At 40.3% G+C, this 23,638-nt stretch overlaps 1 protein-coding gene across 6 annotated transcripts in view; it reads right to left on the bottom strand.

The window, feature by feature from the left end:
• FRMPD4 (FERM and PDZ domain containing 4) overlaps positions 1 to 23,638 on the bottom strand; it is a 370,005-nt gene that overhangs the window by 129,251 nt on the left and 217,116 nt on the right. Inside the window, exon 1 of one of the 6 annotated variants that reach the window (XM_089511619.1) lies at positions 18,974 to 19,041. The exons of the other annotated variants lie outside the window; for them this stretch is intronic. The gene's annotated coding sequence lies outside the window, so the exon portion shown is untranslated. Of the gene's footprint in view, positions 1 to 18,973; positions 19,042 to 23,638 lie in introns of those variants that run through there. 6 annotated transcript variants of the gene reach the window in all.

Below are 23,638 nucleotides of genomic sequence, written 5' to 3'. Positions count from 1 at the left end.
GCAGGACCCCCCCCCAAAAAAAAAAGGTCCTACATTTGAAAATTTTGTCCTACATTTGTCCCGGTTTGGAGGTCCGGACTAATGGCAACCCTAACTCAGAGACATTCTTTTGAGGTAAACTGGTTATTAAATGCTTCTCCTGGAAGCTCTCCCAGCTTCCTGTAAAAAAAAAAAGTAAGGGAAAAGAAGTAGTGTATATTGCTAGTCACTTGTTGGGGAATGGGGGAGATTAGGGGCCTAATCATAATACAGTTGGCCTCTGTTTTTGTGGGAGATACATTCTAGACCACCAGCACCCAGCGAAAATGGAGGCTCGTGCTTATTCAAGCCCCATAGGCTTGAATGGAGCACACCCCCGTGCTTACGGCAGGGGCACACACACCACTGCAGATAGCAGAGATCACTCCTCTGTATATTCAAGGGCACAGATCTGAGATCTGCACATTAGGAAGGGCGAATGTAATAATTAATTAATAATTTGTTTTATTTATATACCGCTATTCCAAAGATCATAGCGGTGAACAGCAAGTAAGCTAATTAGCAAGTAAGCTAATTTGCCCCCCACAGTCTGGGTACTCATTTTAGCGACCTCGGAAGGATGCAAGCCTGAATCGAACTTGGGCCCTTTTGCTGGTCTTGAACTCGCAACCTTGTGGTTTTGAGTGAATGGCTGCAGTACAGGCATTTAACCACTGCGCCACCAGGGCACTATACAATTATAGTGTTAAGATTCCAACTGCCATGGTAACATCCTACCTTGGATTTGCAGTGCAGGAAGGGGCATTACGAATTCCTAACCAGAGAGCTCTAGTGCCTCACCAAATACAAATCCCAGCATTCCATAGGATTAAAGTAAAATCAAAGTGCTATAATTGTATAGTGTGAAAAGGCATTTGGTATTGGCAGGATGGAAAATGTGGGATGGCTAGAGGGTAATCACTTAATGAAGAGGGAGAAGAAAGCAAGAAAACTGGAGAAAGGTTGGGGGACCCAAAAGAGAAAAGGAGGGCTTGTTCAGACTGGAAGAGGAAAACTGGAGAGAGAAATGGGTTGTTAGAGAAATTTCTTGTGCAATTCTGTAGGGTGAGAGAGTAGGGAAGGGGTTAGAATGTATATGTGTTTATGAGAGAAGGAGAGAAGGAATGTGTGTATGAGAGAGAGGGGGGAAGGAGGGAGAACTGGATTCAAAGGAGTAGATTTGCAATCCAGTTCAACTCCCACCCCCGCCTTGTTTGCAGATTACTTGGTTCTTAGAGATGGTTCACAAATCTAACTGAACGGATACATGATGAGGAAATGTGGATGCTTCCACGTTATTCTTTAAAAAAAAAACAAACATATTTATCACAAGGAAAAGGAGCCCAACAAAAGGCAACTACTGTACACACAAAGCTATTTTTACCATACAGTACATTTCTGCAACCAGACCTGTTTGTCCCAGATTGGCCTTTTTAGTCACCAACGCGCTTGTACAAAGCGCGGGATGAGTCCTTCCTGAATCTTCGTTCACGAAGCAAAGCCAGAGAGGCATTATTATATTTTAAAACAAAACTTCCTAAGTACATCAACAGTTTAAATCCAACTCACAACACTTTTGATAATGCAAATTTAAGTAAATATGTGTTTACACTTTAGTTCTTTCTTAACTGTAGTGATTTCATAGGATAATGAAAACAGAAAATTTTGCAGTATATAATGACTCTAACTTTAACTTTTGTCTCTTAACCAAGAGCTTTTTCCAATTATATGAGACCAGAAAATATTCAGTGGGGGCTTAGGTAATAAGAGATGAAGGAGGGAGGCAATTCTAAATTCTTACCAAGATTTTTATTCTCTCTATTAAGCATAGCAATTCATAAATTTAAGAACTTGAAGAAACTTCTCCTGAAACAAAGATGATTATGGTGGATGAAATGTATTCTGAATAATCTTGTTTAAATTATGAAAAACCAATGAAGTAATATCATGCCAGATTTACTTTTATTAATTCACACTAGGGGAATTTTATAAGAATTGCAATTCCAAACTGAGCTACTAGAAGGAATCTTAAGGTGCTATCTGTCACTCAAGATCTTGCATGTTATTGATAAGGCTAGCTAGGGCAAACCCACTGAATCCATAAGATTTATATGTGCTGACTCACCATCTACATTTGATTAAATGGGTCTACTCTATTTGGAACTAAAAATAGAATTCAGGCTAAATTATATAGGCAACAGAGATTAAGTATTCTAAATCACTATATGGGTAGATCTGACCAATCAGCCATTACCAGGGATCTGTACTATTCCAATGATTAGTTCACCAGCATGATGGTTTCAGGACTAACTAGAGAGTTCAAGGCAATCATTCTGGTACTAGTAAAGAAGTATAAAGGCAAGGGTGAATTCTTGCTTCAAAGGAAACAACAGTTCATGATTCAAAAACCTGGACAGCTCTTTGTGTCAAGGCAGAAATTTAGGTGTAGAGTATAAAGCATAATCTAATTATTTTTTATTAACAAAAATAAACATATAAACATACATAGATGTGCACTGGCATCGTAGGCTAATAGAACTGCTTGCCCAATCTCTATTTTATATTTCTTACTCAGAAAACCAAGTTCCTTAAGTAACCAATTACTACTTATGAGAGGTAAAGGAAACAATGGCAATACATTTCCTTCTCTGAAAATATTTTGAAATGTTTTAATTCCATGACACCCAGGGGCTGAGGAGATGGGTCAGAAGAACATGGGCTGAGCCCATGCTATTCTGGCCCTGTCGCTCACCCAGGTCCTGGATCAGCCTGGGGACAGGCAAATGTTTGCACACCTATCCCCAAACTGACATGTGGTCTGCTACTAGCACATGCTCTTTACCTTGCCACGCCATCACTCATACTCAGAAGCCCACCATTAACGTGTCTGATGGCAAAATGGGGCACCTTACTGAACACACATGGCCAGCCCCCCCTGTTTCCACATCTGACATCATTATAAGGGGGCTTCTGAGTACAAGTGATGATCTGTAATAGTAAGGAGCATGCAGGGAGGGTCTTCTAAACAACTCGGGATTGCTGCTGAGTTCCCAGGAAACTGTGGCAAACTGGGGGTCAAATTACCCCAAGGTAAAGGCTCTTTAGCCTGGGATTGGACTGGATCAACTGGATCTACATCCAGTCGTTCCAGATCAGGTCCAATCCTGACCCCTGGGGTTTTGGTATGCATCATCTGAACTAGAGGAACTGAATGATGCAAAACTGGGGGAATATGGGCCTTTGGGCCTCTGCAGACAACTCCCCAATAAAGTCACTAAGGCCTGTTACAGACTGCCAAAATAAAGCTGCTTTGGGTCTCTTTGGAGGTATGCTATTTAAATGATGCATGCATCCTAAGAATCTGGAAGCTGTACCAAAGCTGCACTCCAGAGCTTAGGAATGGAGTGTGGCTTTGGCACGACCTCCGGACTCTTAGGACTCATGCATCATTTAAATAGCATACCTCCAAAGAGACCCGAAGCAGCTTTATTTTGGCAGTCTGTAACAGGCCCAAGAATGGGTAAAAGACCCAACTGGGGAAATTAACTATGGCATCCTGGAGTTTGTCCTGATTGATAGCTAGTATAGTATTAAGATATATGATAGTGCATTGCCTTTACCATGATATATGATCTAAAACAGAAATTGTGAACTACAGGAAAACAGGAAATGATATAATTGCTATGCAGGTGTTGTGTTTTAATTAAATATGTGAGTTGGTTATGAAGAATGATTAACTCACGTTTGCAAAAGAAGAAAAATGATTCCCATTTTAGAACTCTATAATATATTTAAACCATCGAAGGTCATATAAAATGCATTTATGATTCAGTATCTATCTCTCTAGAGCAATAAAATATTTAATAACCAGTACATCAAAAAGAGTGTTCCATCATTTTGGAAAATATGGCATTCTGAAGGAAATGTTGAAGAGAAAAGGTAAAAAGGGATTTGTTTGAACAGAATATATGTTCTAGATATTACAGAAGTGGAAGAATCACAGAAATTGTAAGTTTACAGAGCCACAGAATGGAAAGGTTGAGGAGGTGATGACATTCTAGCTTTTTGTTGAAGCATAGCATCCTAAACTTAATACAGGCTTGCTTGTTGGATATCCTGTTGTTCTCAAATAAGAAGGGTGAATATGGCAGCCAATAAATGAGCTTTATAGCTACACTAAGTTTATTCGCTATCATATCAATCATACTTTGTCTTCATTTATATAATCTGCCTTTAACAATTTGATGCTGGAGTAGATTCAAAGATGAGTAGGCTCCCTCGGTTCCAATCTCTAATTCAAGAAGAAGAAGAAAAAACACATCTAAAAATGCATGGCAGAAAATCAGTAGCACATTGTTAAATGAAGCACATACTTGTGAGTACAGGAAGAATTATACATTAGGGAGAACCTCCTGATGGTAAGAGCTGTTTCAGGTAGCCACAGTGGTGTAATGATTTGAGCATTGGACTATGACCCTGGAGGACAAGGTTAGAATTTCCACTCCGCCATGGAAACCCCAAGAGACATTAGGTAAGTCATTCTCTCTCAGCCTCTGGATGGTTATGGCAAACCCCCTCTGAAGAAACATGCCAAGAAGTTGGAAATGACTTAAAGGTACACCACCACCACAACAAGAGCTGTTTGACAGTGGAACTAGGGACGTAGCCGGGGGGGGGGGTGTTCTTGGGTTCCGGACCCCCCTTCCGTTAGATAAAATGAATGGTGTGTGCTGCCGCGCCGCCACACCCAAGCCCCATTATAATGGTGGCACTTAGTCTGGACCCCCCCCCTTCCCAAAATCCTGGCTACGTCCCTGGTGGAACACACTGCCTTGAAGAGTAGTGGAGTCTCCTTCTTTTGAGGTTTTTAAACAGAGGCTGGACGGCACCTATTGGGAGTGTTTTGACTGTGCGTTACTGCATGGCAGGGAGTTGGACAGGATTGCCCTTGTGGTCTCTTCCAACTCTAGGATTCTATGAAATATATTTAAATGCATCTGTACGCCGACAACACTCAGCTGTATCTGTCCACCCCTGACCTTTCTCCAAGGCTTGAACAGCAAGTTTCTTCTTGTCTGACTGCCATCTCTCAGTGGATGCAGCTTCGGCGCTTGAAGCTCAACATGTCTAAGACTGAGCTTCTTCTCTTTCCACCTAAACCCACCCTTCACTATTTCTTTTCTGTTTCTGTTGATGACACTTCTATTTAACCGGTTCATCAAGACCGCAGTCTTGGCTTCATTTTTGACTCTTCTCTGTCATTTATTCCCCAGATCCAGGCCACCGCCAAGGCCTGTAGATTCTTTCTCTACAACATTGCCAAGATCCGTCCATTCCTCTCAGCCTCTACTGCCAAGACTCTAGTCCATGCCCTAGTGGTTTCGCGACTAGATTATTGTAACCTCCTTCTGACAGGACTTCCTCTTTCACACCTCCATCCTTTAATCTCTGTCCAGTATTCAGCTGCCCGTATTGTCACATCCGCTCGCCGCTTTGACCATGTTTCACCACTTTTATCCTCCCTTCATTGGCTCCCCTTCCCCTTCCGCATCCGGTACAAGCTTTTATTATTGACTTTCAAAGCCCTCCATGGATTGGCCCCTCCTTACTTATCTGACCTTCTTTCTCCTTACATTCCTACTCGCACCCTCCGCTCTTGTAGTCAAGGTCTCCTGTCACAGTGTAGGACTACCACTGCCCCCTCCCAAATTCGTCCCTTCTCGCTTGCTGCCCCTTACTCCTGGAACCTTCTTCCCCCTCATGCACACCTCATCACTTCTCTACCCAGTTTCAAAACTGAATTAAAGACTATATTGTTTAGAGAAGCATTCCCAGAGGTGAGCCCCTCTCTGACCCAGGAAGCCTCCTTTTAACCATCCATTAAGAAGCTAAGCCCTTCCTCCAGTCGATCTGCCTTGGTCCAGGCCTCGGAGGTGGAGAAGAACTGCTGGACCTGATCCCATTCCCCACCACCACTCCCCTCTCCTTTTGTGTCGTGTCTTCTTAGATTGTAAGCCTGAGGGCAGGGAACCGTCTAACTAAAAGATTGTATGTACAGCACTGTAAATTTACAGCGCTTTATAAATAAAAGTTAATAATAATAATAATAATAATAAATAATTGTTATTCATTTATTTTTAATTTAAAATGCAATGGAAATAGAGAGAGTTACCTCACTGGGGTTATTATTTCTCCTCTGTTACCCACCATCCTCAGCCAAAATGATTTTCATTACTCACTTCATTGTCCCCAACCTGAGCAGTTCCTGCTCCCAACAAAAAAACCCCAAAACCGTTGCTTATTTTCTCAACTTCACCCTCTTCCTTCCCTTGATGACACTGAACTTGCGTGCCAACTTTACTCAGACAAGGCAGATTTATTGAGATTCCTCTTTGTTCTACTCTGCACTGCAGAAATAATGCAGTTTGATACCACTTTAACTGCCATGGTTCAATGCTATGGAATTCTGGGATTAGTAGTTTTGTGAGATATTTAATGTTAATCTGGAATACTGTGTCTGGTTCTGGGCACCACAATTTAAAAAGGATGTTGAGAAACTGGAGCATGTCCAAAGGAGGACAACTAAAATAGTGAAGGGTCTGGAAACCATGTCCTATGAGGAACGACTTAGGGAGCTGGGGATGTTTTGCTTGAAAAAGAGAAGGATAAGAGGTGATATGATAGCCCTTAAATATTTTAAGGGATGTCACATTGAGGGGGGAGCTAGCATGTTTTCTGCTGCTCCAGAGAACAGGATCCGGAACAATGGATGCAAGCTACAGGAAAAGAGATTCCACCTCAACATTGGGAAGAACTTCCTGAGAGTAAGGGCTGTTCAACAGTGGAACACACTCCCTCGGAGTGTAGTGGAGTCTCCCTCCTTGGAGGTCTTTAAGCAGAGGCTGGATGGCCATCTGTTGGGATGCTTTGAGTGAGAGTTCCTGCATGGCAGAAGGTTGGACAGGATGGCCTTTGTGGTCTCTTCCAACTCTAGGATTCTCTCTCAGAGAGCTCAGGTGCTACAACATACTACAAATTCCAGAATTTTGCCATCTCAGACAAAGCTGGGGTTGGGGATTCATATTCATTGATGCAATGCAGCTCTTTACTGGCTACTTGGATAGAGAAGGGGGAAAATGATGAATTCTTTACTTTACCCACTTGAGGAATGAAAAAGTGGGAGTAGTGCATATGTATAAAAGTGAATGGAGGAGGAAGAAGGAAAGGTGGGAAGGATGACAGGAATGTAAGTACCAGTAAATGGGCTCTTAACAGGCCAACATGATATTTGAGCTCTGGACTGGGATACCAGGGTTCAAATCCCGACTCAGCACCAGAATCCCTCTGGGTGACCTTGGGCATGCCACATTTTCTCAGCCTCAGAGGATAGCAATGGAAAACCCCTTCTAATGAAAGTTGCCAAGAAAACCCTATTATAGGTTTGCCATAAGTTGGAAATGACTTCAAGGCACTCAACAACAACAGCCAATGGGCCCTTGCTACAACTCAGATATTAATTTAGGGTTTGCAGGGACATGGAAGCTGGGATGCATTGAGCTGAAAATTTAGCTGAGCTTAATAAAATGTAATGAAATTTAATGAACCGATCTCTGACAATTTTAAAACTTTTAAAAAGCATTTTCAGTGAATTAAGCAAAACAAAAACAAAAAGGGTAGCCCTCAAGCACTTGGTCAAGTAGCTCCCCAGCAATGTTGCACTATCCCATTTCTGCTGTAGTTGTTCAGACATCCATTTGACATCCACTTGCTTCAATTTTGCTTAAATTCTGCCAAGACATCTTGGTTTTGTGATGTCAGAATGGATTTTGAGTATATGGCTATAAACAAATGAATAATGAATGAATGACTTAATGAATGAATAAATGGAATGAAAATGTACCACAATAATGTTTTAAAATGACAAAACAATACAATTACTGGTTTTAAAACTACAAATATAGTTATTATCATTTAAAAATAACTGCACAATAACTGCACAATTGCATAATTACATTTTAAATGCATCCCATGGGAACAGGACTTCATTTATTATTTGGTTTAATTTTAATATTTAGAAAATACTGCAAAAAGATAGTAAAGGGAGTAGGCATTTCTCCTCATTTAGCTTACAAAATTCCAGTAATTTATCTCTGTAATGATAATGAATTCCAGCATTTTCCCCTTCTATTCTGATAAATGTATCTAGTATGCTGAATCTGGGCTGGAATCTAGCTGAGAAAGCTGAGTTGAAATCTGGCAGAGACAGAATTCCTGTATAAGTGTTTAGAAACTGAGTATGTAGATGCAAAAAAAGGGGAGAGAAGGGCAGGCCTACTCTGTCTTCATGCATAACTGTCATCATCTTCATGTGAGATGTGATTCTCTGAGAGGGAGAGCTTGCCTGGAGACTTTCCATGTAATTCAAGACACTGATATATATATTAGGCACCCAAGATCATGTGGGTTCCATGCACAGAAAGGTCCCTTTTCTTCAAAATGATACCCTCCACATTTAGAGACCAGTGGAAATTCAAAAGAAGAGGGTGGGGCTTCTCCTCTCCTTCCATAGTTAGCCTACCTAGATTTGCAACACTTTAATACGGTTTGACTCCAACAGCACTTCTAATTACCTACTATCCACATGAGCTCTTTCCTAACATTATACTTACTATGAGTTCACTGGAATCCTTTAGCAGCCAAGACATTTCCACTCTCTCCATTTTTCTACTATTGAAAAATGGGTACAATAGTTACTGGGTCTGTCTGCGAAATGAGTGTCTTATTGTAGAAAAAAATATGGAGCACATTTTTATCTGCCAGAAGTGTGATTATTTGTTTCAGTCACAAAGCTTTGGTACTTTTCCCAAATGCCCTTCCAACCTTTCCTTTATTTCTCCTCTTCCCATCCCCTCACCATCCCCAGTCTTTCTTTTCTTTTTCTGCTCATGCTAACTTGCCTTTTCGAACTAATTTTCACTTTCCTTGCTATTCATTTCTTTCTTGTTTTGAAGAAAGATGTAGCACTGTCTAGGTCCTACTGCAATGTCCTGTTATTTATACTGTCCATTTTTAATAGTTCATTTAATTTATTTGCCATAGGGCTGCCAATCAACCAATGTTCTTTATGTGGCCTACTTTTTTTTAACTTAGCAAATTAAAAACATCAAAATGTTGTCTGTCTGTCTTTGTCTGTCTGTCTATCTATCTATCTATCTATCTATCTATCTATCTATCTATCTAATCTTCAGGCTTTCCAAGTGGTGCATTGAAGTCCTTCAGATTTGCAATTGACAGTTCGCTTGAAAAGTATTGATGTGCATTTAAACAAAATAATGGCAGATACCACGATTTTCAATATAGCCTGTTATGTGATTCTTTTAAAAGGTTTTTCTCTTTTCTAGGCACTCACATCTAAATACAGATGTACTAATCTGATAATTGAATTATTTCTACCACTTAAAATAATTCAAATACTCCCACAATACATTTGTAAATGTTTCACCAAATGTATATGGTACACATTACAGTTCCAGATGGATAGTGGCAATAAACCTTGAAAATATGTGTGTGAGCTTTGACAGCGATTTATAATAACCTATATCTGTTCAGTTTCACTGGTCAATTCCCAGTCCTAATAAATGGTAGGTTTTATGCATCCGTAGCTGACTGCAGAAACCTTATAGATTCATCGTGTATAGCATTTTGCCTCCATGTAGGGCTGAAATATAAACTGTAAAACATCAAGAACAATTGCACTTTAGATCTTCTAGACAGCAATAAATTATAGCAAATCAATATAACAAACTGCACACAAGATTTTCAACCACTATTAGATATTCCGGTCATATTCTATGTAAGCTGTCCCTGGAAATATGTACAGCAGCAACCAGAAACAGTATCACAGATAGCAACAATAAGATGAAACACATGTAGCTTGTTTAAACTAGGTCCATACTACAATACAGACTGTACTGCAGCCTGTCTGCTACACTACACTGAACACAGCCTCCAATAATAAAGGGGGGAAATACATTTTAGGTCCAGAAGAGTGACAACCACACCATTACCTCTTCAAGGCTCACCATCAGAGGTAGAGAAAAACGTTTTCATAATCTCCTCCAATGTAAGGCTTCACAACTCTCCAGTGGGTGAGCTATGTTTGTCCCAATGGCGATCTCTGCCCTATCCATGGGTCTCACAAAGCCATGCAGAAAACCTTGGAAATTAGCACAATGTTGCCTCATGGTATCCAGTCATTCTATAGTCCCCTTGACTTACCCACCCATATCTGTCAACCCAATGTGACACATCTGAGGAAAAAATACTTCTTATTCCTAACTGTACCCATCATTTCATTATCTGCATTACAAGTAGGTATAAACAAAAGTAACATCAAGACCAATTAACAAAGCCTGCACTGAAAGATAGGGAGGCCAGATAGGAGTCAGAATTGAAAAGAGGCAGGCTGATGGACTTGGCCAGCACTCATAGTGCACGCTCTCCTCCACACATGCTGCGTGTAACTACGCCATGAAGTTTTTCGCCCCAGTCTTCCCATCTCTCTCACTTTAGTTTTTTTCCTAAAACTGAAATTGTTGTTATGTTCTTCAATAATAGGAACTATGTGACTATACAGATGATAGTAACCTTGACTGCAATAAGACCTTGGATGTCCTATTATACCAGAGCTAGACTATCTACTGTGCACCAGGTTAAGAAGATGGCAAGCTTTGGGAGAATTTAGCAAACATAGATAGTATCTGTATGTAGAAAAAATTAGCTTCCTAGAGCTAACTATTTACCCTGGAAGAAACACCTCCCACAGTTCATCAGTCTATGCATGGCATTTTATAGCCACTCTTTGTCACCTTCTTAGCTTCAGCAAAGTAATAATTGCCCACTCTTGTTACTACGATCCATTATTATAATTTTCTGAAATTTAATCTGTCATTGAGTCCTTGGGAAATGGAACAGAACACAGTGATTAATTGTTGTTTTTATAGCAATATCATCTCATCCTTCTTCTGTCCATTGGATGAGGCATAGGTAGTTGTCTATGCAAGAGCTGAGAGCTTCAAGGACAGTTTTGAACACAAAGTACTGCCAGTACCGTTTCTCTCCATAACAAATTATTCCAACCTATTTCTCAATAAGGTGTTTTTATTATGTTAACCATTTTGCATTCTATGATAGCAATTTTAACAGTACAAATGCATTTTTCAAAATAAATATCATTTAAAATTCATTCAAAAAGACTAATTGGATAATTTCCCCATGGAGAATAAGGTGATATATTGTATGTTCATTATTATTTCCTAAAGCTTTTCATTCAGTCAATCACACACACTTATTTTCTCTTGGAATCTGTGTTGCTTTAGTTACTATGGTGATGCATACCTTTTTCAACTGAAATTCTCAACAGTGTACTTAGTATTTTACTAGTTTGCCAAATCAATGTACAACAACAGTGGAATGAAATACTGAAAACTGCAATGAATAAACCTACTGAAGGAATGAGATTTGCATACATGTTGATTTACCATTCAGCAAATGGCTAAAAGTGTTTATTAGAGTTGAGACTAGGAACTGGATTTAGACCAATAACTCTACATTGACCATTCCTCTACTGTATGGATTGCTCCATTATCAGCAGAAGATTATACCTCAATGGACTATGCCTTCATATCAATTCAGTAGTTATCTCACTACACAATCCCTAGAAATATTTCTTTTATTTCAGGTAAATGTGACATGATCCACTCCACTCCTGGTATTCTTCCTATGGCATGGGGCTAGGCTGAAAATAATTCTCCCTGGAAAGTTATAAATAAAAAGGTAATATGTTTTATTCATTGATAGCAGTAATTTATTGTCTTTCATGTCCCTTTTTAAAAATTTCTTATTTTCTTTCCTATTCTTCTGCAGTAGGAGCCATGTATTTTTTTACCACTTCCTTGCTTTATTTCAGAATACTTCCAATGTTCCTTGCCAACCCTTATTTCAAATGATATTAAGTACAGTATTTGGAATTGCCCTTTTTAAGAATATGCTGTCTGTAGAATTCTGTAAGATATAGTCCAAGAAGTAACATTTCCAAGACTCTGATAAGAATTAATACTCATTTTTACAACCTACACACACACTATAATATTACCTATGTGTATGTTTGCCTGTGCATGTATATATTTGGAATTGTGCTGAAGAATCCTGACAACACTATGACAAAAACATCTATTGCTTTCTTTGGGTGCCTAGTCCTGAGCCTGACCTATTCTCCCAACCCTTGCACACATTTAAAAAACCTTCTAGCAAAGAAACACAGATATAAATATAGGACTCTGTGTATTAGCTTAACCTTCAAAACACAACTGACTAAAACTATTGAAGCAAAGTGGCAAAATGCTAGCAGATGCACTCACACTTTATAATGCCCTCAATGAGAAGTTTCTATGACCTCTCTCCATGCTGTCTTTCTAAAGCTAGGCTAATTCCATGACTCTGGATCTTGATATTTCCTCATCTGGGCAGAGACCTCAAAGGTCAATAGCTGGATTCCTAAAGCATAGCGTTAGCAATAGCAATAGCAAGTACATTTCTATACTGCTTATCAGTGTGCTTAAGCACTCCCTAAGCGGTTTACAAAGTATAAGTTAATTGTCCCCAACATCTTGGGTACTCATTTTAGCGACTTTGGAAAGATGCAAGCCTGAGTTGAGCTTGAGCCCTTTTGCTGGTATTGAACTTGCAACCTTATGGTTTGTGAATGAGTGGCTGCAGTACAGGCATTTAACCACTGCACCACCAGGGCTCCTCTTAGGTCCAGAGCTCTTTGAACTTCCAAGGAGGTTAAAGGAAGAAAGAACATTTCCACTTACAGTGCCACACTAGGATGTAGTCCTCCTGAAGGTTATTGACCTACTAGTTTCACCAGCTTTAGTCAGTATATTCAGGGATTAAGGGAGTTGCAGTCCAAAAGCCTCTAGAGGGCCACCGTTTCCTACCTTGATACAGGTCATCAGTCAGCACTAGACAGACTGATGCAACACTTTTAGCTTCTTGATGGTCTGGTCTAATCCTGAAGCTTCCTCTACATGGAGCTCCCCATGGTCCAGACTTTCATATGTGTCTTAACATCTGCATTATTATGCCTGCCCAGTCTGGAACATGAGGACTATTTGAATTGATAGGTTAATTGTGCTCCCAACATTTCCTTGCTGACTATTTTTATCTGCTTTAATTCCTCTAAAGAATTTTAAACTATTAATCTTTCTACAACAATAAACAAAGTTTATTGTTTATATGGCTGCAGTGCACATGTCTTGACCGCACAGCACACCTTCAAGCTGCACTGCTGGGTACATTTTTACTGCTCCCACCCCCTATCCCTGCGCACTGTCTCAGGAGCAAACCACTGGTGAATACCATCCCACTGGATGACCATCCCTGTGAACCTGCACACAGTTGCATGTGCAGCGATCCACTGGAACAGGACATCGGAGCAGAGGAGTGACCATGAAGATGTCAGTAAGGTAAACTCAAGCCCCCCTTCACCCCATTCTCCCTCTGTGACTCTCTGGTTTGTGTATGTTTTACTTATTTCCATGAGAGGTGTCATGGTTTCTCTTTTGCGCATTGCCACCCCAACCACTGGGTACAGCAGCTCCATCCCTTCTAAATGCGCTTCTGAAATGGGTGTTTATATGCAGAATTAAGGTTAGAGTTAAGATAGGGCACCCCTTTAGAACTGCTCTGGCATTGCAGCATTTAGATGAATGGTTGAAAGTCTGCCTTTTCTGGGAAGAAGCAGAAAAATCCTTGGGAGTGGTTTCTGGCTAGCTTCAAGCCTTGCATCATCTAAACGCACCGCCTCAAAGCAGGTTGGAAACCTGCTTATTTTGACCATCTGTTTCACCCCAGTAAATACCATTAGTGACTCAAAGGGTTTGCCAATATGGTCTCCCAATAAGATAAAATACCAATGAGAAAATTACTCTTAGGTAAGCATTCATATGATTGCTGCCTATCAGTGTCATATTTCATTTTCCCTTAGCTCAGATTTATTAATCTAATAACTCTCAGCTTCCAAATGTTTTCTTATCAGTTTGCCTCAAATTATAAGGCAGACTTTAAAAAATCCTGAATCAACTTTATAATGTGAAAAGTATGCAAACATTTCAATTAGCAAGAGGAAAACCTGTGTGATGTAGAACTGTGTCCAACTCACAAGCTACAGACTCTTACATCAACAGCAGATGATTAAACTAAAAAACAGAAGATAGTACCAAAAATATCACACTTCACACACATTTTATTTGTTATTGCCTTAATTGGTCATATACCAATTAACATCAGCCAAGGCATAACACAGCAGAGAGTCCAATCCTATTCATGTGTGAATCACAGTGACTAAGTGGGGTGCCAGCTGGACAATCTTATGGTCCAATTATATTGATGGTCACTGAACCAAGGCTTTTCCACCAGTCCAATGCTGAGTCAACAAAACAAGTATGGCTGTGAGATATAAGTAGAGAGATAAGTCCATCAGTTCCAGATGCTGCTACAATGTTTCCTGGAAACTACAGCACCAATGAACTCCCCCCTCTCTATATCACACACACACACACACACACACACACACACACACACACACACATTTCCCATGCATGGATTGTATCAGTCAACATGGTAAAGCATGATGATATTTCCCTGGCCAACACACACATGCTGCCTCTACATGTAAGACACAATTAAATGAAAAAGGGCTCAACATCCCAGGCATCCCATAGTGCCCCCTCCCTTGCCCTTCAGGAGCATATTATGATGCCCAAGCTTCCCAACAGCAAGTCCCACCATCATGTCTGAGATTCCACAGAGATACTAGCACCATGCACATTTGCTTTCTTTTCAGAGGACAGTAGAACGGACCTTTTGGTTATGGAAGAGACTGAGGAGAACCAATGTAGTGTGGTAAATTAGATTGGTAAATTAAATGAACTTGGGAAATCCAGACTGTCAGATTTACAGAGAAACAGCCTGGCTACACAGTTACAGAAATAGAAAGGAAATAAAAGTAGCCTTTCTAGCGATCACTCTAATCATTTGTAACATACAGTGTAGGGAACTCTATACAGCCAGGGGCCAACTTTACAGTGAGTTAGTGGCTTCTATACCATTGGAAGAAGGCTCTCCTCTGATTTGACTCTGAACTTTAAAGAAGCTCTCCAAGTGCTGAATCTATTTCAGTGATAGGCTTAGGGGCTGTGCAGACTGCCTCTAAGGTGCAGCCTGCAGACACTTCCATTTTTGTTGAATCAAAGCTGTGGCAACCACACGCCGTGGCCCCGATCTGGCCTTACCAAGGTGCAAAAAGGAGCCACAAAAAGTGGCTCTTTTTTGCACTCTGGGAAGGGTGTGATAGCTGTGATGGTGTTGCTTTCTTTGGCCCCTGCGTTGTATGGACACAGCGCTAGAACAGTGCAGTGACACCACATTGAAGTCCACATTAAAATTCAAATAAGAGAGCTGATGATGTTAAATGCTACTTCAGTCACAGTAGCAACATTACATCCATGTGCCTCTATTCTCAGAATATTTAGGAATATACACTACAGATAGGATTGTAAAGTAAGGTGCAAACAAGACTGTTTCCCTCACATCCATCCTCTGGGCACGGCAAAGTCAAAGCTGAGGCTTTATGGTGTCTAAGGACCTGCAGATTACTGTGAATAGAAGCTGGTAAAAAAAATCTGCTACTGCCCTGAGTCCTATATAATATGTAACATATAACAAAGACTACCCAAGAATATGGCTGTGAATATATAGTGCAATGCTTACCAAAAGATGAAGAATCACAATGGTTCATTATAACAGAATACTTATTTGTAGGCCCAACAGACAAGTCTTGCTGAATATTACATTATGTGTTTTGTGAAAGATTTTGATAATTTTCATTTTAAAACAAGATTGTTAGTGCTTCCAAAGTTCTAGTCTGTAAGGCTGCCATAGAGAAAGATGGGAAACAGGGCGATTCCATCGGGTCTAGCAAACAACCATCACTACCAAGTTTCTTCCTCAACTATCATCTGATAACAGCCATTTGATCAAGCTGAAGCAGAAAGAGAACATGAATCATAGCCATCCTATCAAAACTGCTGGAAAATCAGCAGGCTACTCTGTGCTCCAAACTATTTCCATTCCAAGTTATCATTATAAAAACAACTATCGTACTTAACTTTAATATTTTGTGTCTGGGTTTTCACTTTTTCTTCCCATCCCTTTTCCTTTGTTGTTGTCATTGTTATTATTAATATCATCACCAACTCTATCACTGTTAACATCTTTATGTATACCCTAACTTTTCCCCAAAACTGGAACTTCATATGACTTGCAAATTCAAATATAATACAGTAGTGGCATTACTAGGGTTGGCATCACCTGTTGCAGTAACTCATGCCGTCATACACACACACACACACTGACCTCTTCCCATACCACACCATATAGTTGGGTTTTTTCATTTTAAAAAAAAATCACAGTTTTCAGATTCTGTAATGTTTAAGCAGCATTAACAAAACTAAACACTGGAAATAGGTAGGCATTACAGCATAGAGAGCAGAGCAGGGGATAGAACAGTACTTCAAAGGTTAGAATGGCATTAAGGAGCACATTCAGGAAAAGCCAGCAATTTCATGCTCATTACATTTGTTCAGGACATACTAACAATACTGTCATTGCCTTCTGCACATTTTGCAAAACTACAAAGGGCATGTTCCAGGGAAGTGTAAACACTTTTAATTTATATATGTTTCAGGGTAAGAAAATTAGGCTAAGAATTTATTTCCACTGAAATAACTGAGGATTTTTACTGAATTTATAATATATAGAGAGATCTTGTAGCACCTTTGAGACTAACTGAAAGAAAGAAATTGGCAGCATGAGCTTTTATAGATTTCAGTCTACTCCCTCAGATGCTTTTTCAGTCTAAATTGCTGGAAATGAAATATAATTTGCAAAAAACAGAAACTTGAGAATAATATCTGTCAGTTTAATATACCTACTTTATGACACATCAATCTGACCATATGTATATTTGTATGCATGCATGTATGTACACACACACACACACACACACACCCCTTAACCAGATGCAGGGGAAAAGATTCCTCTTCATCGCAAAAGGCCATAATGGCCTGGAGAAGTTTTCAGTCCCTCCCATTCTTTCCCACAAACAACCAGAAGAATTTTAAAGCTCTTTTTGTCTGAGAAAGCACAAACTAGAACATTTGACAAATGAGGGGAACCAACACCATCCTTCACACTAATTTATTGCCCAACAACCTGTCACTCTCATTCTCTCTCTTTTCTTACTGGGCCTTCTTGGAATTTGAGCCAGCTCATTCACAACAAAGTAAAGTGCCAGAAATAGCCATTCAGCCTCAGAAGTCTTTTCTTTAAAGAAACGATTCTGTATAACAAAAGCTCATATGATTCTCTGTCTCCAGAAAAATACCTCACTCCCCTAATATACTTGGTTAGTGCTTACTATTCCGGTATGCCTTGTTAGATGAGAATTTCTGGCTATAATGTAACTGCTGTACCTAATATTTGTATCACAGGTATAATTCAGTGTAAAATATATTCTTATATTTAAAACTGAAATAGCTCTCTTTTAAAGAAACATAAGTATTCTCTGGGTTGCTTATGAAGGAGCTACAAATAATTTTAAAATATAAGGAAATCTATTTCATACTTGTAACCCCATCCAAGACTCCACTCCCAGTGTACACAAAATATATTGCTGTCTATGGTCAGATTGTGATATTTTATCCCAGTGCTTCATTGTGTGTGTGATGCCTAGGCTGAACTCAGATCCAGAGAATCTGAGTTGCCCAAATAAGCAATGACACCAGGTTTGTTACTACACAGTTATGTATCCATTTTGTTATGTACACCACTCAAGCAGTTCTTGGTGTTCTCACTGCAAGGGATATTACTCATTGAGAAAATGCACCAGCAGTCACATGTGTATATGTTCTCACATTCAGCCATACATACCTTGCTAACCTGAAGAACTCTTATGTTCAGAAAATATTTGTTTACCAGCAAGTGCTGCAGTTTCAGAAACAAGTCAACTAGATGAGAAACAAGGAATTCATTTCTCTCCCTAAAGCTCACCTACCCTGCTTTTCATCAGTCCCACAACATAGTGCTATGAAATATCTCATTCCTTCCCAGCAACCCAGTGGTTCTTTACTAATTCACATTGGCAAGAGTTTAAGAAGGAAAAGAAAGCAAAACATTACTGGCATCTCACGCATCCCAAATGTGTAGTCACTTCCAAAGGGACAGCATACTTTTCTTTTAATAAATCTTCAACAAGGTTTGTAACACAGATGTGCCTGAAAGGTACGTACAGCATTAAGCTTCTCATTCTTTCCTAACAGTTTTATTTACTCTGTCAAGTTAATAGTCTTCCTGAAATATCCACTAAACATTCAAGATTATATCTATCCCCCTCCCAATAAGAGAATCTCTTGATTTCATTTCAGCAAAGCATTCTGTGAAATATGGAAGAAATATCAAGTGCAGAGCTTTGTACACTAAAGTCCCATGGTTTGCTATTTAACCACAGAAAACTGTGACTAAAACAGATGTTTATTCAGAAATATTGCTTTGTGAGAGGCAAGGCATGCCTCATCTATAGTCCCATTTCATTTCAGCACTAAGTGGGGAGAAAAATGGAGACAGAGAGACATGTACAGAGAGAGATGAGAGTTGCCATGCTATTACAATTTTAAGAAGCAATTTCATGAAAAGGGAAACGAAAACCTTTGAAAGACATTTGTATCTTTTATGCTTTCTGACACAACGCTATCTATTCCAGAGAAGACTACAGCAGGTGACATTATGATGAATGCAACTTTGCAAAACAGTCATGGTTTAATTTTGTCCAGACCTGTGCTATGCAGCAATCTGTAATCTTGCTAACGATTCCTTGAAGAATGTCTTCACTTCAGCAGGTGCGCAAAAGACCAGCATATAAACATCCAATAAAATGGTCAGGTAAGTCAGTGACAGCTTTACCTTTCTTTAAAAATAAATAAATATGTAAAATGCAGTAGAAAAATAGCTATAACTAGGCTGTTCCCTGCTTGCTCAAGATGCTCCTCTTACCAACATTCAAATTGAATGAGCCAGTGCAAATGCACTGCTCTTCCTCTCATGAGGCCAGGATGCATTTATGTGAAACATGAGGAGAATGCCTAATGCTGAAACGTACTCTTTGCATCCTCAATGAGATTTCATTACAAGGCTCTCTTTCACTTCCCTAGCGCATACTACGGTACCTGCAAAAGAGTCCCTAGCTTTCTCAAGCCAGTCACTATAAAGGCAGGAATATTTAACTTTTCATAGATATTACAATGCAAATACTGTTGGGCCACCTTATCCATGGATTTTTTATCTACAGATTTAACTATCCATGGATTGAAATAATTCAAAAGAAAATTTGAAATTCCAAAAAGCAAACCTTGATTTTGCCATTTTGTATAAGGGACAGCTTTTTACTAGGCCACTGTATTTAATGGGACTTGAGTATCCACAGAGTTTGGTATCCAGTCCACAGGGGTCCTGGAAACAAACCCCAGTGGAAACCAAGGGCCCACTGTAGGTATTCTGTAAACAACAGTAAACTTTCATCTTCAAAGATGGTACCAATGGTGTTCAGCTACAGTGTGTCTGCAGCTTCTGCCAATGTTTTACCTCCTTTGCCCATTCAGTATGGGTACAATGAGGAGACATAGGAAAAAGGTTGTCATCATAACAGTGGTCTCTGCTCTTTCCCCACAACCTCAGTTCATTCAAATGAATATCAGAGGAAATTGCCTGCATACGTTGGAACACACACTGGCTCTCTTCCTGTTTTTAAGTCAGAGGTGGGCATTCTGCAGTCCTCCAGATATTTTTCAAATGTATCTCCCAGCAGGCCTAGCCAACCTTTGTTGTTGTTGTTGTTGTTGTTATCCACCCTCGAGTCAATCTCAACCCATGGCAACCCTGTAGATGAGACGTCTCCAAGACTCCCTATGCTCCACTTCTCTGCTCAGATCCTGCAAATTCATACCCATGACCTCCTTAATAGAGTCCATGCATCTAGCATGTGGCCTTCCTCTCTTTCTACTTCCCTCCACCTTTCAAAACATTATTGTTCTTTCCAGTGAATCGTTCCTCCTCATGATGTGGCCAAAGTACGACAGCCTCAGTCTAGTAGTCGTCTTGGCTTCCAGAGAAATTTCTGGTTTGATCTGTTCTAGGGCCCATTTGTTTGACTTCTTGGCTGTCCATGGTAACCGCAGCACTCTTTTCCAGCATTACATTTCAAACGAATTAATTCTCTTCCTATCTGCTTTCTTAACTGTCCAGCTCTCATATCCATACATGGTAATAGTGAATACAATGACTTGTATGATTCTAACTTTCATGCTCAGTTGTATGTCTTTACATTCTAGGATATTTTTTAGTTCTCTCATAGGTGCCCTCCTCATTCTTAGTCTTCTTATGATTTCTTGACTGCAATCCCCATTCTGATCAATATTTGATCCAAGGTATGAACATTCTTTTACTATTTCAATTTACTCATTGTCTAGGCTGAATCTGTGTAAATTTTCTGTGGTCATTATTTTTGTTTTCTTTATGTTTAACAATAAGCCTGCCTTTGCACTTTTCTCCTTGATTTTCCTTAGTAGTTGTTCCAAGTCTGTGATGTTTTCGTCTAGTAGTATGGTGTTGTCTGCATATCTTAGATTGTTGATATTCCTTCCTCCTATTTTCACTCCTCCTTCTTCTGTGTCCAGTCCTGCTTTTCATATAATATGTTCTGCACACAAGTTGAACAGATAGGGTGAGAGGATGCAGCCTTGTCTGACCCCTTTGCCAACTGGGAACCATTCTGTTTCTCCATGTTCTGTCCTGACAGTGGCTGCCTGTGCTGAGTAAAGATTCCTTATTAGGATTATCAGATGAGTTGACACTCCCATGTCTTTAAGGCCATTCTATAGTCTTTCATGATCTATGCAGGCCTTGCTCTAATCTATAAAGCACAAAGGAGGGTGACTAAAATGGTGAAGGGCCTGGAAACCATGCCTTATGAGGAACAACATTGGCGGGTTACAAACCGCCAAAAAATACGTATGGAATACGTATTAGGGTTAGGAAGGGGCGGTGCTTCCACACACCCCTAACCCTAGTACGTATTCCATACGTACAACATGGTGGCGCCCCTTCCACATGGGGGCCGCCATGTTTATGTATCGGACGCTGTGCGTCCGCACGTGTCGCGGCATCTATGATGTCGCGAGTCTGCCCCTGGCGCCTCGCGACGTCATAGAGGCACCGCTTAAAGAAGCTCCATTTTGGAGCTTCTTTTTCGGTCCGTGTGGGAGCCGCGCAGTGTGGCTGCTGTGGCTCCCGCACGGAGCAAACGGCGGCGGCGGCAGACCGCCTCAAAGCGGCGGTTTATAACCTGCCTTAGAGAGCTGGTGATATTTAGCCGGGGGAAGAGAAGGATAAGAGGTGATATAATAACCCTGTTCAAATATTTGATGGAATTTCATATTGAAGAGGAAGCAAGCTTGTTTTCTGCTGCTCCAGAGAACAGGACCCGGAACACTAGATGCAAGCTATAGGAAAAGAGATTCCACCTGAACATTAGGAGGGACTTCCTGACAGTAAGGGCTGTTTGACAGTGGAACACACTCCTTCCTCAGAGTGTGGTGGAGTCTCCTTCCCTGGAGGTCTTTAAACAGGCTGGATGGCCATCTGTTGGGGATGCTTTGACTGAGAGTTCCTGTATGGCAGGATGGGGTTGGACTGGATGGCCCTTATGGTCTCTTCCAACTCTATGATTCTATGATCTTCTTTTGTAATTCTTTGGTGAGTTCCATTAGCCACCGTATGTTTGCACTGTAGTCCTTAGTGCCTCTTCCTTTCTTGAATCGTGTCATGCTTGCACCTCTGGGATTTCTCTCTCCATGTATCTCCATGTATTGATTACAGCTATGGTCCTACAGTTGCTGCAGTCTTTTGTATCTCCTTTTTTGTGGATGGGGATGTATATTGATCGTTTCCAATCTGTTGGCCATTGTTTTGCTTTCCATATCTGTTGAGAAATGACATATGTTGGTTAGCACTGTTAGTGTGGATTGACGCAATTTGATTGGAATATCATCTGTTCCTGGTGACTTATTTTTTCCCATTTCTCTAATTGTAGCTTCCACCTGTTTTTAGAATTTTGGCTTCATCTTCATATTACTCTTCGATCCATATGTCCTTCATTTTGTTATCCCTTTTATATAACTCTTCTGTGTACTGCATACAGCATCTTTTTGTTCCTTCCTGATCTTGAATTACGTTGTTTTTATTGTCATAGAGTGCACCGGTCCACGGTTTGAATTTCCCTTTGATTTCCCAGAACTTTTGGAACAGGTCTCTTGTTCTTCCCTTTTTGTTGTTGTCCTTTATCTCTCTGCATTGATCATTGTAGTATTTGTCTTTATCTATTTGCATCTTCCATTGAACTGTAGCATTCATAGTTCTAAGTTTGTTCCTGTCTCCCTTTTGTTTTGCTTCTCTTCTTTCTTTTACTGCTTGTAGCATTTTATCTGACATCCATGGTTTTTACTCTTGCTTTTGGACTACTGTAAATGTCTGTCACTAGCCAACCTAGTAGACACAAACCACGGGGGTTGTAACCCAACATCATATGGAAAGCCACACAGCATTCTCTCCTGTTTTAAATGAAAATGGATAATGGAACAGAAACTGATCTCATTATTTCCTTCCTTTCTCCTTTTAGTGCATGCTTGTCATTTCAAAAACCAAATGCCCTGAAAGTTAGAAGGAAACAGAGGAAGTTGCTTCTTCTAAAGTGACAAAAGCTTATAGCTTTATAAATAAGCACATAAGTCTAGATATGGACAGTCCCTGTGTGGGAAATGACCTTCAGACCCTATTTACAATGCTATGGTCTCCATGGAAGAGAAGTAAAATGAAAGTGCAATAAAAAATTAGCAAGGAGTTTTCAAAGGCAGAATGTGCTCTGTCACTGAAGTGGCCTTTTCTACACTGCTGTTGTTGTGTGCCTGTGGACTTATGGCAACCCCAAGGTGAAGCTATCATGGAGATTTCTTGGCAAGGTTTGTTCAGAGGGAGTTTGCTTTTCCCCTCCTCTGAGAGAATGTGACTTAGCCAAGGTCACCCAGTCAGCTTCCATGGCCAAGGTGGGATTCATACCCTGGTTTCCAGAGTAATAGTCCAACACTCAAACCACTACACCACAATGGCTGTGAGAACATACTGAAGGCCTTGATCCCATACCCTTCAAAACAAGGACATGTGTGGCCAAGCAACATCAGAGTGTGGTCAAGATGGCAAAAACAATTAATGAGGAAGAACACATCATATGTGAGAGGCTGCAGCAGCTGGCTTTTTCTTAAGGCGGGATACAAACCGCCGCTTTGCGGCGCTTCCCCGCCGTTTGCTCCGCGCGGGAGCTGCAGCAGCCAAACCGCGTGGCTCCCGTGCGGAGCAAAAAAGAAGCTCCATTTCGGAGCTTCTTCTTGCG

This window comes from Sceloporus occidentalis, unplaced genomic scaffold, assembly GCF_023333645.1.
Source record: "Sceloporus occidentalis isolate IW3139 unplaced genomic scaffold, rSceOcc1.0.p SCAF_2, whole genome shotgun sequence".
Lineage (NCBI taxonomy): Eukaryota > Metazoa > Chordata > Lepidosauria > Squamata > Phrynosomatidae > Sceloporus > Sceloporus occidentalis.
This window is presented reverse-complemented; position numbering and strand designations above follow the sequence as displayed.